Raw genomic sequence first — 15,888 nt, 5'->3', positions numbered from 1 at the left:
GATGATGACATACTCCAAGAATCAAAGATTCCCACGCCAATGCTCGCTTTGCAGTCTCCAGGTCTCCAGAGGAGCAGCCCCAAATCACTTTTTCTTCTCACACAGATTAAAGGAATCAGCAGCCTTAACGTTTGTTTGTTACTCATGCTTTCCTAACAACCCTCATCTACAGGGGTACAACTCCTTTTCCAGCTGTATGATGACATGCAAGCACACAAACACTTCCACATTTCTCTAAGGGATTTTATCAAAAGAAATAAAGGGGGACAGATGGAGCTAATTAATACACAAGGGGAATCACAATAACTATCTCAAAAAATCTACATTGAAATGTGTCTCTGCTATTTCCTTTAAATGGGAATTGATTTGGGTCCCACGGAGCTTAAAGTCTTCCATTGACTCATTTCTTAGTGTTTCTCACTAGCCCCCCACCTGCCCCCAGGATCTGTACATCTCCTTTTTCCTTAGTGGTCTCCATCTGTATCTCAGCATCTCTAGTTTCATACAAACTCACCATTCAGGTCATAAATTCTTAGTCTCTTACCTTACAAAATTTTAAACCATAGATTTAAAGAATGAACTTGGCATTTTTTTTTTAAAAATAACAGTGAGTGAAGTCTTTGTAAAGGAGTAAAATAACCTTTCAACTTTCAGAAAACAAGCAAAGGAGGCTGTATGTCTCTTCTCATCTAGTTCCTCTGTGTCATGAAATGTTCATTTATACCACTCATAACTAATGTAAGGAAATAATAAGCAAAAAAGATGACTAGGCGTCTCCAGTGGAAATCTATGCCTTGTTTGGAGCACACACTTCCAGGTTCTCTGATTCTAGCTTTCACTGCCTTGGAACTATTTGACAACTCTGTAAGTTTCAGGTAACTGAGAACAATGCAAAATAATTGTCTATAGACATGCAAATAAATTCTGTCCCCTGGAGGTTCAACTGACTTCCCTGTCCCCTTCCATTAGTCAATTTCAGATGCATTTGTAAAAAATTCATTTCAACATTCCTTCATTCCATGTAAATTTGTGCTTCTCCGTTGAATGGTTGTAACATCTGCCTGGTTCCCTCATTAATAATGACATAAATAAAATTCTTAACACGTGTTCATTTTATATCAGTATGAGAGCCATGATTTTCTGTTTTTAAAAAAATTACTCTTTAACATTAAAAAAATGTCCAATGCCATGAATAAGGACAGTTTAAATCCCCTTACAACAGATTCCAAAAGGATTTTTTTTTTTAATAACAGAAATTTCTCTGCATTGAATATTAGTTTAAATAAATGACTTAGAAAACTTATTCTTTGGCATTTGGTGGTGATGTATTTATTGTAGCGGAATTTCATGTGGAATGTACATGGGAGTTCCTCTTTGGAAGAATATATAATATATGACTTCTAGGGTTTAACAAGAAGCAAAACTATTAAGTGTAGATACACTACGGATCTGGAGAATAGTGGAAACTGTCATTTGGGACTCACCAATCTCCTGAATGAATGTAATTTACAGTAATTTAACACCCTTGATAGAATAGAGTTCCTTGAGAAAACCATTCCCAGTCTCAGACCTGGCAACAACCAGGCTCCTTTTAACTCTACTCTCTCTTTCCACAATGTACAGATTCTCAGTGGACCTACTATTAAAACCTGAAACAGGACTATGAACATGTTTGCTTCCACGTTATGGAAAGCAGCTTTTAATATTACTCCACGTTTCAAATTACCACAACTCCCTCCTGAAGTGAACACTCTTTTTCACTCCCTTGCCCTCCTTAATATAATTCTATTTTTTAGGTTTCACAAAACTGAAGGTCAACACTTTCTTTCACACCATAGGAAAAAAAAGAGTAGAAGGAAAGTATTGCCTTAACAACAAAGAGCAATCTAGTTGTTTTCACTCCTTCCTCTTTTGATTTGTAAGAGCAGAAGAACATTTTACAGCACTATATAATATATAAGGTAAATACCCAAAGCTGGTGGTATCAATTCTTTCCATGTGCCAACAAAAGGACTTAAAATGCCTGCTTCATAGATATTTAGCCTGGGGTTCTTTATCTAGAAAAGTTTACAAAGATTTTAGATTTTACAGATTTTTGTCTAAATTACAGTATGGTCACAGTCCTCTAATTTAAATATTTTAATAACTGAAGTTATTTGTCCTTGGAATCTAACATTGGGCTTTAAGCAAGGGCCCAGCTTTTTTTTGAAAAAAAAAAAAAGGAAATCTCATTGCAAAAAATGTTCAGCTTTTATTATTTTTAATTGAAGTTTCCTTTCTCTGATCAGACTTTACAGAACTTAATAGTTTCTATTTCTGAGTGCAACAGAAGTTTTTAACAGGCAAGAAATAAAAGAGTCTAGCCCCATTTGTTTCATTTTCTTGGTGAGAAAAACTGGTTGATTATTCCTGAAGCTTGATGATTTTGGGTAATGATCTACAAGGTTGAAATGGAATTACTATCAAGTCCCACAGTTGGGTTACTAGAACTAAGTTTGTCTTTGTGCTTTTTTGCAGTTGGGAAGAAAAAGGAACAATGGGCTGCCTTTTTGTCACTGCCCCAACAGGGCAGAGGAAGAACAAACTAGATGAACCATGTGCCAAGAATTATGCTAGTTGCTTTGCCATGGAATTTCACCCAATAGCAGCAATATAAATCCATCACAAATACCATTTTTTAAAATTTGTAGAATAGAATTACAATTCGGTGGGAGAGGAGGGCATTAGAAATCATCTAACAACCATTAAGCACCTATGGTGAGGGGTTCCAACATAATCTCATTCCTAAGAGTTTATGTGGCACATGCTGAACACACACTTTGGGAATCAGAAGCTTATGAACTGATTACATTCTATTAAGTCTTTTTATTCATTAGTTGCTTGACATATACAACATGTTTTCCCAGCCAAAAAAAAAATATCTTTTTTTAAAAATGGTGGCTCTGGTCCTAGGCTTGGCTCACAAAGGCTTAATAATCCACAGGGTGACTGACAAACTAGATGTATAATTTTTTAAAATAGTAGAGGAAAAAAGTTGCAAGTGCATAACTGTCAGTACATTATGTCTTCTACAAAATGGCTTTGGAAACCAAGTACCATTTCTAAGGTTGTTTCACATGACTTGTTTCTGAGATTGGGAGCGCAGCTTCCCCTTGTGTTTTTCAGGGTTGCTGACATCCAAGAAATTAAAATCCTTTGCTGTGATATAGGAAACGCCTTTGATGTGAAGGTCACTCACATACAACTGATGTGAGTTGGAGGTTTCCAGCTTAAAAACGGGCTGGCTCTCTCTCTAGCTAAGCCAACTTGAAAGGTGAAATCACTGCCTTCCCCTCTACGTGGGATCAGACACACAGGGGAGTGAATCTCCCTGGCAATGTGGAATATGACTCCCAGGGAGGAATGTAGACCTGGCATCGTGGGATGGAGAACATCTTCTTGACCAAAAGGGGGATGTGAAAGGAAATGAAATAAGCTTCAGTGGCAGAGAGATTCCAAAAGGAGCTGAGAGGTCACTCTGGTGGGCACTCTTACACACACTTTAGACAACCCTTTTTAGGTTCTAATGAATTGGGGTAGCTGGTGGTGGATACCTGAAACTGTCAAACTACAACCCAGAATCCATGAATCTTGAAGACAATTGTATAAAAATGTGGCTTATGAGGGGGGACAGTGGGATTGGGAGGGGGGCACAGGGATCACACTCCCGTTTGTCTAGTGTGTGGATGGATGAGTGTAAAGGTGGGGGAAGGAAACAAACAAACAAACAGACAAGGGCGCCCAGTGTTCTTTTTTACTTTAGTAGCTCCTTTTCACTTTAATTATTATTCTGGTTATTTTTGTGTGTGTGGTAATAAGGGTGTCAGGGATTGATTTTGGTAATGACTGTACAACTACGTAATGGTACTGTGAACAATCAAACGTACGATTTGTTTTGTATGACTGCGTGGTATGTGAATATATCTCAATAAAATGAATAAAAAATAAAAAAAATTAAAAACGGGCTGGGATGCATCTGTTTTGATGGCATATCTAGTTCTAACAAACTTCACTGAAGAGCAGCCTAAACATACATATTCTCATTGAAAGCAGTTATCTTACATCTCAGCTCTGTTATGCCCTTTATTCTTCAACCCAGAATACCTGTGGAGTGCCCGATCTGGACAGGTTTTAGTCCATCTGAAGGGACACAGGTGCTGTGAGTTAAAGGGTCTGGTGCCCTCCCCACTCCTCTTTATGGAGGCTCTGCTAACTGAAGCAGCTGCCAAAGAAACCTCAGTTGCAGACCCTAAATATACATCTACTTACTGAATGTGAGGTCATAAGCTCCACCCTGACATGAACCCTATGATATTTATTTTTGAGTCCTTAGCACTTAATTCAGTGATAGTCCACTAGAGGCACTTTAACAAGTGCTGTACTTTTGAAATCCCACATCTCAATTATAGGTGCATTTTCCAAAAGAAAACCAAAAAAAAACAAAATATGATGTTTGGGCAGATGAATGGGTACTGGCAAAGAACTGTGATGTCAAACACTTCCTACAGAATAAGTATTATGATTTCAAGGAACTTATTAAAAGCTATATTTTGTAGTTGAAAAATTTTCACACACTCACAGGCAAATATATGTATCCAGAGAACATAACATACATGTAGTATTAACATTCAATAATTAGGCTGATTTCATGTCTGGGCCATAGAACTGTCTCAATATTTTACATATACCTCTTCTATGTCCTACAATATTATAAATTACATATAATATACATATAAATTATACATGTAAATTACGTTCAACACTGTGTATTTTAATGACATATGGTTACTTCAATGAATAAAAAAACTTTTTTTACAACAGTAAATTAAAGCACCAAGAAAATAAGTTGAAATTTTTTAATGTTAGCACCAGTGAGAATACATTGCAAATGCTGTACAAGTATTTTTCACTATCTAAAACTATGACACTGCTGAAATCCAACTGCAAGAGATATCATCCCATCTGAATTTCTCAGGTCCCTTAGCTTCAGATAGCAAAAGTTTGATAGCAACATTTGCATAGCAAGGTATAGGGATTAGAAAATTATTTCTTTTCTTCAGTTTGTGAGATGGATCATTTTAAAAAGGCATTTCAATGTTACCAAAGTACTAGAATCAGAAATATTTGCTCAAATATAGTTCTGTTTAATATTAAATTCCTGCTTTTCCTCACAGAGTAATTAACTGCTAACTTAATATGTCATTACAGTTACTATGGAGAACATTCTGGCAAAAACAATAGTAGGTGCAAAAGAGTCCTAAAGACTAACAGCCTGTGTGGGAAGGAGAATGATCAAAGGGAAAACTTTTGGGGTGGGTACAGGGCAAAAGGAACCAGGCAAACAGAAACTTTGGGCATCCTGCTAAAAAAGCAAGGAGGTACATGCAGTGACCTACTCCTAAATATAGGAACAAGCTTAAAATAAAAAAAATGTCAATAAAACCTGTGGGAGGTAAAGGCCACTGACTAAAAATCACTACCACTCCCCACTCCACACACACACACACACACAATATCACAGAACAGCACATTTAGTTTCACAAAGGAATGCCTGTGGTTTTTCAAGTAAGTAGCAATCCGGTCAACTTAGGAAAAGCGAAAAGGAGAAAACAAAAAGAAGACTTTCCAATTAGTTTTTAGGTGAGAAAAGCCACTGTTTCTAAGATAAGAAAGGAAATAAAGAGAAAAGAGATAAGTTTTTCAAAGGAAAAGATGAAAAACTTTAAGAACCAAGTGAAAACGGAACAAGAAGGGACAGTGAGGTTCAAAGGGTGATAACAGGCAAAGGTATAAAGAAATGTGAGGAAAACAAATTCAGAGGAAAATGGAAAAAGCAAAGGTGGATGAGAACAGACACAGATAGCTCATGAGCACCGAAGGGGAAAGTGAATAATCTCACAGCTAAAACAGCAGAACTGAGATGACTAATCACCAAGTAGTGGAAAATGTCCACAAACAGTGTCTTCATCTCTCAAGTTACTCAAGAGAGCAGGTGCAGCTGTTGCAGAGAAACTTTCACTGTTAACGCTATGGAATCTAATTCAGACTCAGCACCACTGTAAATATCTTCCCAAAACCCAACCTACATTCACCTTCCAGAATGTCATTTAATACTTATGCCAAAAAGAAAAAAGTAAAAAAAAGAAAATATATATATATATAAGATCCTGGAATGCATGTTTAAAACACCCTTTCAGACCTACTGTTTGTTTTTCCATTTGTCCATTTAGAATTTTGGGTTTCCATGAGCTGTGTGAAATTGTTCTCAAAGACCTCAAACAGAAAATCCCTAATGCAGAGGAAGTGGTGTAAAGTTCCAGAGCCCAGTGAATTCTCATTAAGTAAATAATTCACCAAATGTATTGTAATGTGAAACCCAATCAAATGTAAAACGAAAGCATATGAAGAGCCCTTGTTGTCTACCTAGGAACCAGCTTCTCCTGGTTTATAATTTGACAGCCCCACTGCCTCTGAGACCATGGTGTGTGGAAGCTGTAAGTCTGAGTGTAATTTGAAAATGCTCTCATCTCCGTCTTTTCCCAGGATGACAAGAAGCAAAAGTAAAAAGTAGCAGAAGAGATTGAAAGCAGAGTGGACAATATAAGGTATGTCCTAGCAGTCAAAAAAAGAAAAAAGAAAAAAAGAAATCAAACCATCCACAGTTCATAAGGCAAAAATAAGGGTGTCTGTTTACCTCCTTGTATTTGTACTTTGTTTACGTTAAACAGTCACCAGGCCCAGAACAACTCTCTCCATCAAAACAAACATAAAGGAAATCCTATATCCTGGACACAGTCGGTTTTCAAAATTTTCAAAGTCAGGCTTCCACATACTAACAGTTCCAGTTTACCTGGGAACTTTCAGAGAAAGCAGGTCTAACCCAACATACAATGGCTGCAATCCATACTGTAATTTGCCTGGTATTGCAAACAATCAACTTCAGGTCTTAAGGGACCCTCTTGCAACCTTACTGCCCAAGGCTAAGTACCAATGGCATTCAGAATGCTAAAGGAAAAGCATTTTCATGTTCAAAGTCCCTTTTCAGACATTTTTCCTCTCAAGATTATCTAGAGCATTTTACACACACACCCTTCACACGTTTGTCCCTAAAGCCAGTACAGGGCCCTGGCCAAAGGAAAATTTCCCAGCCACACCCGAGGAGTCCCTGGGCTTCTCTGGGTGGACCACCAGCTCCAGACACCGATGAGACATTCCTTCAGCTCCCTGCAGTGTTGGACGTGTACTGAGCAGAGGCTGACAACCTTTGGCAAGTTACGGAGGAATGAGAATAGAACTGCAAGAGACTCTGGACTTCTCTCAAAGAGGAAACGCCCACTTTAAAGCAGCTGTGGGTTTTCTTAACGTGTGGCTGAAGGTGCTTTGTCTGTGACTGAGATTTGCAGACCCCCATGTTTTTAGCTTTAGGATTAGTCTAGTTTGCTGATTGAAATACTAGATTTATTCAGAGTATTTCAAGTACTATTCAACTCAATCAAAAAGTCTCTTTCTACTTCCAATTAAAGAAATAAAAACTTCCTTTCAATGCTATTCACCCTAATATCACAATACACCATTTTTAGTTAAAGATGTGAGGAGACAAGAACAAAAATTAGCAGTGTTGTACAGAGCTATACTATAGCATTAGATGAACAATTTGATCCCTCTGGCAATAAAAAATTCTTTAGTGGTCAGTATATTCTGATTTTCAGAGTTTTTAGAGTGTTATTATAGAATCTACACTCCTTAAATACCTCCAGCCTCAAAACTGGTTTTAAAATCAGAGATCAATGACAGAGAAACACAAAAACTAAGCCCTATCACATAGTAACCATGTTGCGATACCATCTACTAATGCTCTGCCAATTTTTAAAAGAAAAAGGAAGGAATAAAAGGAAAAGACAAGGAAAATAAAAGATAAATATAGAGTAAAATAGAAAGGAAAGAGAAAGGGAAGTGAACAAAGGTTTTTGTCTATCAGATATTAAGACATTACAAAGTCTAAGAGATAAACGGAAAAGAACGGTAATTCTAGAAAAGTGGCATCACAATCCAGATTATCTAGAAAGTGATCCTAGGAAAATTAATTATGGAAATAAAATTAGATTCATAATCCACATTCTATACAAACATACATTCCAGATGGATCAAAGGTCTACATGTGAAAAGTAAAATCAAACAGAAAAAAAAAAAATTAAGATAACTTTGAGATACTGGGATGGTGGGAGACCATCAGAAGCAGTTTAAATATCCATTACCAGAGGTATGAGAGATGAAACACCATGGAGCCCTTCATCTTCCCCACTTCTTCCTGACTGCTTGGAATCCTGTGGCAGCTACAATCTTGTGAACACAAATGACAAGCATGAAGAAAGCCAGCACACAGCAGTAGGAGAGGAAGCCCTGGGTTCCTGAACACCACTGTCATTAGTTGGTGAAACCCGCCCTTCACTGCAGACCTCCACATCCTGTGATGTGAGCACACTTAAGCTGTGCTTTTGAAAGCTCCTGTTCTTGACAGCCATGAATGAAAGTGCATGATCAAGTAAATGTTACGCATCCATGGTGTTCCAGTTTGATAATGCTGCCATTATGCAAAACACCAGGAACAGACTGGCTTTTATAAAGGGGTTTTATTGGATTACAAATTTAAAGTTCTAAGGACATAAAAGTGTTTCATCACTTGTTGAAGGCATCAACAAGAGGATACCTTCACTGAAGAAAGGCCAATGGCATCCAGAACACCTCTGTCAGCTGGGAAGGCACATGGCTGGCGTCTGCTGGTCCTTTGCTCCCGGGTTCTGGCTTCAAAATGGCTTTTTCCAAAATGTCTCTGGGCTCCTGTCTCTCAGCTTCGGTGCAGACTTGCTTGTTCTTCCACGGTGTTTCTCTCTGAACATCTGGTGGTCCTCTCTTAGCTTCTCTAGAGCAAACTCTGGGCTTCATCTCTTAGCTTAGCATCTCCAAACATCTTTCTGTCTGCATCTCCAAGTTTCTCCTAGCATCAGCATCTGTGTTGGCTCCTAAGCTCTAACTACTCCAGTGAACCAATCAATACTCACCCTGAATGGGCGGGTTCACACCCCCACGGAAATAATATAATCAGAGTTCTCACCCACAGTTGAGTGGGTCACATCTCCATGGAAACACTCAATCATAAGTTTCCACCCTAATCAAAAGACTAATAAGTCTGCCCCCACAAGACTGCATTAAAGAACATGGCTTTTCTGGGGACATAATATATCCAAATCGGCACACACAGAAACAAAATAATGCCCACCATTGAGGTTTTTGAAAATATGTCTTAATAGACAACACAGACATGTTTTTGAAAATGGTCAAAATTAATTTTACAATCAATGGTTCCCCTAACACATTTGATGGAAGATACCAGCATCAGAGGAAGACAGAGGAGGAAGACATGACAAAAGAGAAAGACAGTGGTTTGCAGCCAAGTCAGATGTTGGATGCAACTATGTTTCAAAAGTTAGATGCTGGATGCAATGACATTAGAGGAAAGCTGTTCTTTCTTTCGCCATCGCTTGTCAAGGCCTGGTCCAACTGTTGCTGACCCAGGGCTGATGGACTCCAAGGAGAAATCAGCCTTGGATCCTCATACCTTGCAATTGTGCCAGAGAGTCAGGTCCACCTACTGAAACCTTTGGCATGGAGATATTAAACCTCTAAGTCCCTGAGCAATTCTGATATCAAAAAGTTCCATACCGGGGAGGCGGGGCAAGATGGCAGACTGGTGAGCTGTATGTTTTAGTTACTCCTCCAGGAAAGTAGGTAAAAAGCCAGGAACTGCGTGGACTGGACACCACAGAGCAATCTGTCTTTGGGCATACTTCATACAACACTCATGAAAACGTGGAACTGCTGAGATCAGCGAAATCTGTAAGTTTTTGCGGCCAGGGGACCCGCGCCCCTCCCTGCCAGGCTCAGTCCCGGGGGAGGAGGGGCTGTCAGCTCCAGGAAGGAGAAGGGAGAATTGCAGTGGCTGCTCTCATCGGAAACTCATTCTACTGATTCAAACTCCAACCATAGATAGACTGAGGCCAGACGCCAGAGACTCTGAGAGCAGCCAGCCCAGCAGAGAGGAGACGGGCATAGAAGGAAAACAACACGAGAAGCTCCAAAGTAAAAGCAGAGGATTTTTGGAGTTCTGGTGAACACAGAAAGGGGAAGGGCGGAGATCAGGCCTTAAGGCGCATATGCAAATCCCGAAGCAAGGCTGATCTCTCTGCCCTGGGCAACTTTCCTTAATGGCCCTGGTTGCTTTGTCTCTTAGCATTTCAATAACCCATTAAATCTCTGAGGAGGACCGTTTTTTTTTTTTTTTTTTTTTTTAAATCCTTTTTGCTTTTTCTAAAACAATTACTCTAAGAAGCTCAATACAGAAAGCTTCAAAGAATTGAAATTTGGGCACGTCAAGTCAAGAGCAGAAATAAGAGAGCTCTGAGACAAAAGGCAATAATCCAGTGGCTGAGAAAATTCACTAAACAACACAACTTCCCAAGAAAAGGGGGGTGTCCGCTCACAGCCACCATCCTGGTGGACAGGAAACACTCCTGCCCATCGCCAGCCCCATAGCCCAGAGCTGCCCCAGACAACCCAGTGTGACGGAAGTGCTTCAAATAACAGGCACACACCACAAAACTGGGCGTGGACATTAGCCTTCCCTGCAACCTCAGCTGAATGTCCCAGAGCTGGGAAGGGGGAGCAGTGTGAATTAACAGAGCCACATTCAGCCATCATTTGAGCAGACTGGGAGCCTCCCAACACAGCTCAACAGCCCAGAACTGCCCTGGGGGGACGGCACTCACCTGTGACATAGCACAGTCATCCCTCAACAGAGGACCCGGGGTGCACAGCCTGGAAGAGGGGCCCACTTGCAAGTCTCAGGAGCCATACGCCAATACCAAAGACTTGTGGGTCAGTGGCAGAGACAAACTGTGGCAGGACTGAACTGAAGGATTAGACTATTGCAGTAGCTTTAAAACTCTAGGATCATCAGGGAGATTTGATTGTTAGGGCCACCCCCCCTCCCCGACTGCCCAGAAACACGCCCCACATACAGGGCAGGCAACACCAACTACACACGCAAGCTTGGGACACCAATTGGGCCCCACAAGACTCACTCCCCCACTCACCAAAAAGGCTAAGCAGGGGAGATCTGGCTTGTGGAGAACAGGTGGCTCGTGGACGCCACCTGCTGATTAGTTAGAGAAAGTGTACTCCACGAAGCTGTAGATCTGATAAATTAGAGATAAGGACTTCAACTGGTCTACAAACCCTAAAAGAACCCTATCAAGGACAGCAAATGCCACGAGGCCAAAAACAACAGAAAATTATAAAGCATATGAAAAAACCAGACGATATGGATAACCCAAGCCCAAGCACCCAAATCAAAAGACCAGAAGAGACACACCTAGAGCAGCTACTCAAAGAGCTAAAGATGAACAATGAGACCCTAGTACGGGATATGAAGGAAATCAAGAAGACCCTAGAAGAGCATAAAGAAGACATTGCAAGACTAAATAAAAAAATGGATGATCTTATGGAAATTAAAGAAACTGTTGACCAAATTAAAAAGATTCTGGACACTCATAGTACAAGACTAGAGGAAGTTGAACAACGAATCAGTGACCTGGAAGATGACAGAATGGAAAATGAAAGCATAAAAGAAAGAATGGGGAAAAAAATTGAAAAACTCGAAATGGACCTCAGGGATATGATAGATAATATGAAACGTCCGAATATAAGACTCATTGGTGTCCCAGAAGGGGAAGAAAAGGGTAAAGGTCTAGGAAGAGTATTCAAAGAAATTGTTGGGGAAAACTTCCCAAATCTTCTAAACAACATAAATACACAAATCATAAATGCTCAGCGAACTCCAAATAGAATAAATCCAAAAAAACCCACTCCGAGACATATACTGATCACACTGTCAAACATAGAAGAGAAGGAGCAAGTTCTGAAAGCAGCAAGAGAAAAGCAATTCACCACATACAAAGGAAACAGCATAAGACTAAGTAGTGACTACTCAGCAGCCACCATGGAGGCGAGAAGGCAATGGCACGATATATTTAAAATTCTGAGAGAGAGGAATTTCCAGCCAAGAATACTTTATCCAGCAAAGCTCTCCTTCAAATTTGAGGGAGAGCTTAAATTTTTCACAGACAAAGAAATGCTGAGAGAATTTGCTAACAAGAGACCTGCCCTACTGGAGATACTAAAGGGAGCCCTACAGACAGAGAAACAAAGACAGGACAGAGAGACTTGGAGAAAGGTTCAGTACTAAAGAGATTCGGTATGGGTACAATAAAGGATATTAATAGAGAGAGGGAAAAATATGGCAAACATAATCCAAAGGATAAGATGGCCGATTCAAGAAATGCCTTCACGGTTTTAACGTTGAATGTAAATGGATTAAACTCCCCAATTAAAAGATATAGATTCGCAGAATGGATCAAAAAAAATGAACCATCAATATGTTGCATACAAGAGACTCATCTTAGACACAGGGACACAAAGAAACTGAAAGTGAAAGGATGGAAAAAAATATTTCATGCAAGCTACAGCCAAAAGAAAGCAGGTGTAGCAATATTAATCTCAGATAAAATAGACTTCAAATGCAGGGATGTTTTGAGAGACAAAGAAGGCCACTACATACTAATAAAAGGGGCAATTCAGCAAGAAGAAATAACAATCGTAAATGTCTATGCACCCAATCAAGGTGCCACAAAATACATGAGAGAAACATTGGCAAAACTAAAGGAAGCAATTGATGTTTCCACAATAATTGTGGGAGACTTCAACACATCACTCTCTCCTATAGATAGATCAACCAGACAGAAGACCAATAAGGAAATTGAAAACCTAAACAATCTGATAAATGAATTAGATTTAACAGACATCTACAGGACATTACATCCCAAATCACCAGGATACACATACTTTTCTAGTGCTCACGGAACTTTCTCCAGAATAGATCATATGCTGGGACATAAAACAAGCCTCAATAAATTTAAAAAGATTGAAATTATTCAAAGCACATTCTCTGACCACAATGGAATACAATTAGAAGTCAATAACCATCAGAGACTTAGAAAATTCACAAATACCTGGAGGTTAAACAACACACTCCTAAACAATCAGTGGGTTAAAGAAGAAATAGCAAGAGAAATTGCTAAATATATAGAGACGAATGAAAATGAGAACACAACATACCAAAACCTATGGGATGCAGCAAAAGCAGTGCTAAGGGGGAAATTTATAGCACTAAATGCATATATTAAAAAGGAAGAAAGAGCCAAAATCAAAGAACTAATGGATCAACTGAAGAAGCTAGAAAATGAACAGCAAACCAATCCTAAACCAAGTAGAAGAAAAGAAATAACAAGGATTAAAGCAGAAATAAATGACATAGAGAACAAAAAAACAATAGAAAGGATAAATATCACCAAAAGTTGGTTCTTTGAGAAGATCAACAAGATTGACAAGCCCCTAGCTAGACTGACAAAATCAAAAAGAGAGAAGACCCATATAAACAAAATAATGAATGAAAAAGGTGACATAACTGCAGATCCTGAAGAAATTAAAAAAATTATAAGAGGATATTATGAACAACTGTATGGCAACAAACTGGATAATGTAGAAGAAATGGACAATTTCCTGGAAACATATGAACAACCTAGACTGACCAGAGAAGAAATAGAAGACCTCAACCAACCCATCACAAGCAAAGAGATCCAATCAGTCATCAAAAATCTTCCCACAAATAAATGCCCAGGGCCAGATGGCTTCACAGGGGAATTCTACCAAACTTTCCAGAAAGAACTGACACCAATCTTACTCAAACTCTTTCAAAACATTGAAAAAAATGGAACACTACCTAACTCATTTTATGAAGCTAACATCAATCTAATACCAAAACCAGGCAAAGATGCTACAAAAAAGGAAAACTACCGGCCAATCTCCCTAATGAATATAGATGCAAAAATCCTCAACAAAATACTTGCAAATCGAATCCAAAGACACATTAAAAAAATCATACACCATGACCAAGTGGGGTTCATTCCAGGCATGCAAGGATGGTTCAACATCAGAAAAACAATCAATGTATTACAACACATTAAAAACTCGAAAGGGAAAAATCAATTGATCATCTCAATAGATGCTGAAAAAGCATTTGACAAAATCCAACATCCCTTTTTGATAAAAACACTTCAAAAAGTAGGAATTGAAGGAAACTTCCTCAACATGATAAAGAGCATATATGAAAAACCCACAGCCAGCATAGTACTCAATGGTGAGAGACTGAAAGCCTTCCCTCTAAGATCAGGAACAAGACAAGGATGCCCGCTGTCACCACTGTTATTCAACATTGTGCTGGAAGTGCTAGCCAGGGCAATCCGGCAAGACAAAGAAATAAAAGGCATCCAAATTGGAAAAGAAGAAGTAAAACTGTCATTGTTTGCAGATGATATGATCTTATATCTAGAAAACCCTGAGAAATCAACGATACACCTACTAGAGCTAATAAACAAATTTAGCAAAGTAGCGGGATACAAGATTAATGCACATAAGTCAGTAATGTTTCTATATGCTAGAAATGAACAAACTGAAGAGACACTCAAGAAAAAGATACCATTTTCAATAGCAACTAAAAAAATCAAGTACCTAGGAATCAACTTAACCAAAGATGTAAAAGACCTATACAAAGAAAACTACATAACTCTACTAAAAGAAATAGAAGGGGACCTTAAAAGATGGAAAAATATTCCATGTTCATGGATAGGAAGGCTAAATGTCATTAAGATGTCAATTCTACCCAAACTCATCTACAGATTCAATGCAATCCCAATCAAAATTCCAACAACCTACTTTGCAGACTTGGAAAAGCTAGTTATCAAATTTATTTGGAAAGGGAAGATGCCTCGAATTGCTAAAGACACTCTAAAAAAGAAAAACGAAGTGGGAGGACTTACACTCCCTGACTTTGAAGCTTATTATAAAGCCACAGTTGCCAAGACAGCATGGTACTGGCACAAAGATAGACATATAGATCAATGGAATCGAATTGAGAATTCAGAGATAGACCCTCAGATCTATGGCCGACTGATCTTTGATAAGGCCCCCAAAGTCACCGAACTGAGCCATAATGGTCTTTTCAACAAATGGGGCTGGGAGAGTTGGATATCCATATCCAAAAGAATGAAAGAGGACCCCTACCTCACCCCCTACACAAAAATTAACTCAAAATGGACCAAAGATCTCAATATAAAAGAAAGTACCATAAAACTCCTAGAAGATAATGTAGGAAAACATCTTCAAGACCTTGTATTAGGAGGCCACTTCCTAGACTTTACACCCAAAGCACAAGCAACAAAAGAGAAAATAGATAAATGGGAACTCCTCAAGCTTAGAAGTTTCTGCACCTCAAAGGAATTTCTCAAAAAGGTAAAGAGGCAGCCAACTCAATGGGAAAAAATTTTTGGAAACCATGTATCTGACAAAAGACTGATATCTTGCATATACAAAGAAATCCTACAACTCAATGACAATAGTACAGACAGCCCAATTATAAAATGGGCAAAAGATATGAAAAGACAGTTCTCTGAAGAGGAAATACAAATGACCAAGAAACACATGAAAAAATGTTCAGCTTCACTAGCTATTAGAGAGATGCAAATTAAGACCACAATGAGATACCATCTAACACCGGTTAGAATGGCTGCCATTAAACAAACAGGAAACTACAAATGCTGGAGGGGATGTGGAGAAATTGGAACTCTTATTCATTGTTGGTGGGACTGTATAATGGTTCAGCCACTCTGGAAGTCAGTC

The 15,888-nt window shown here is 38.9% G+C and overlaps 1 protein-coding gene across 3 annotated transcripts in view; it reads right to left on the bottom strand.

The window, feature by feature from the left end:
- Positions 1 to 15,888, bottom strand: part of BICC1 (BicC family RNA binding protein 1) — a 354,290-nt gene that overhangs the window by 88,291 nt on the left and 250,111 nt on the right. The window lies entirely within an intron of this gene.

The sequence above is a fragment of the Choloepus didactylus genome, chromosome 15 (assembly GCF_015220235.1).
Source record: "Choloepus didactylus isolate mChoDid1 chromosome 15, mChoDid1.pri, whole genome shotgun sequence".
Lineage (NCBI taxonomy): Eukaryota > Metazoa > Chordata > Mammalia > Pilosa > Megalonychidae > Choloepus > Choloepus didactylus.
This window is presented reverse-complemented; position numbering and strand designations above follow the sequence as displayed.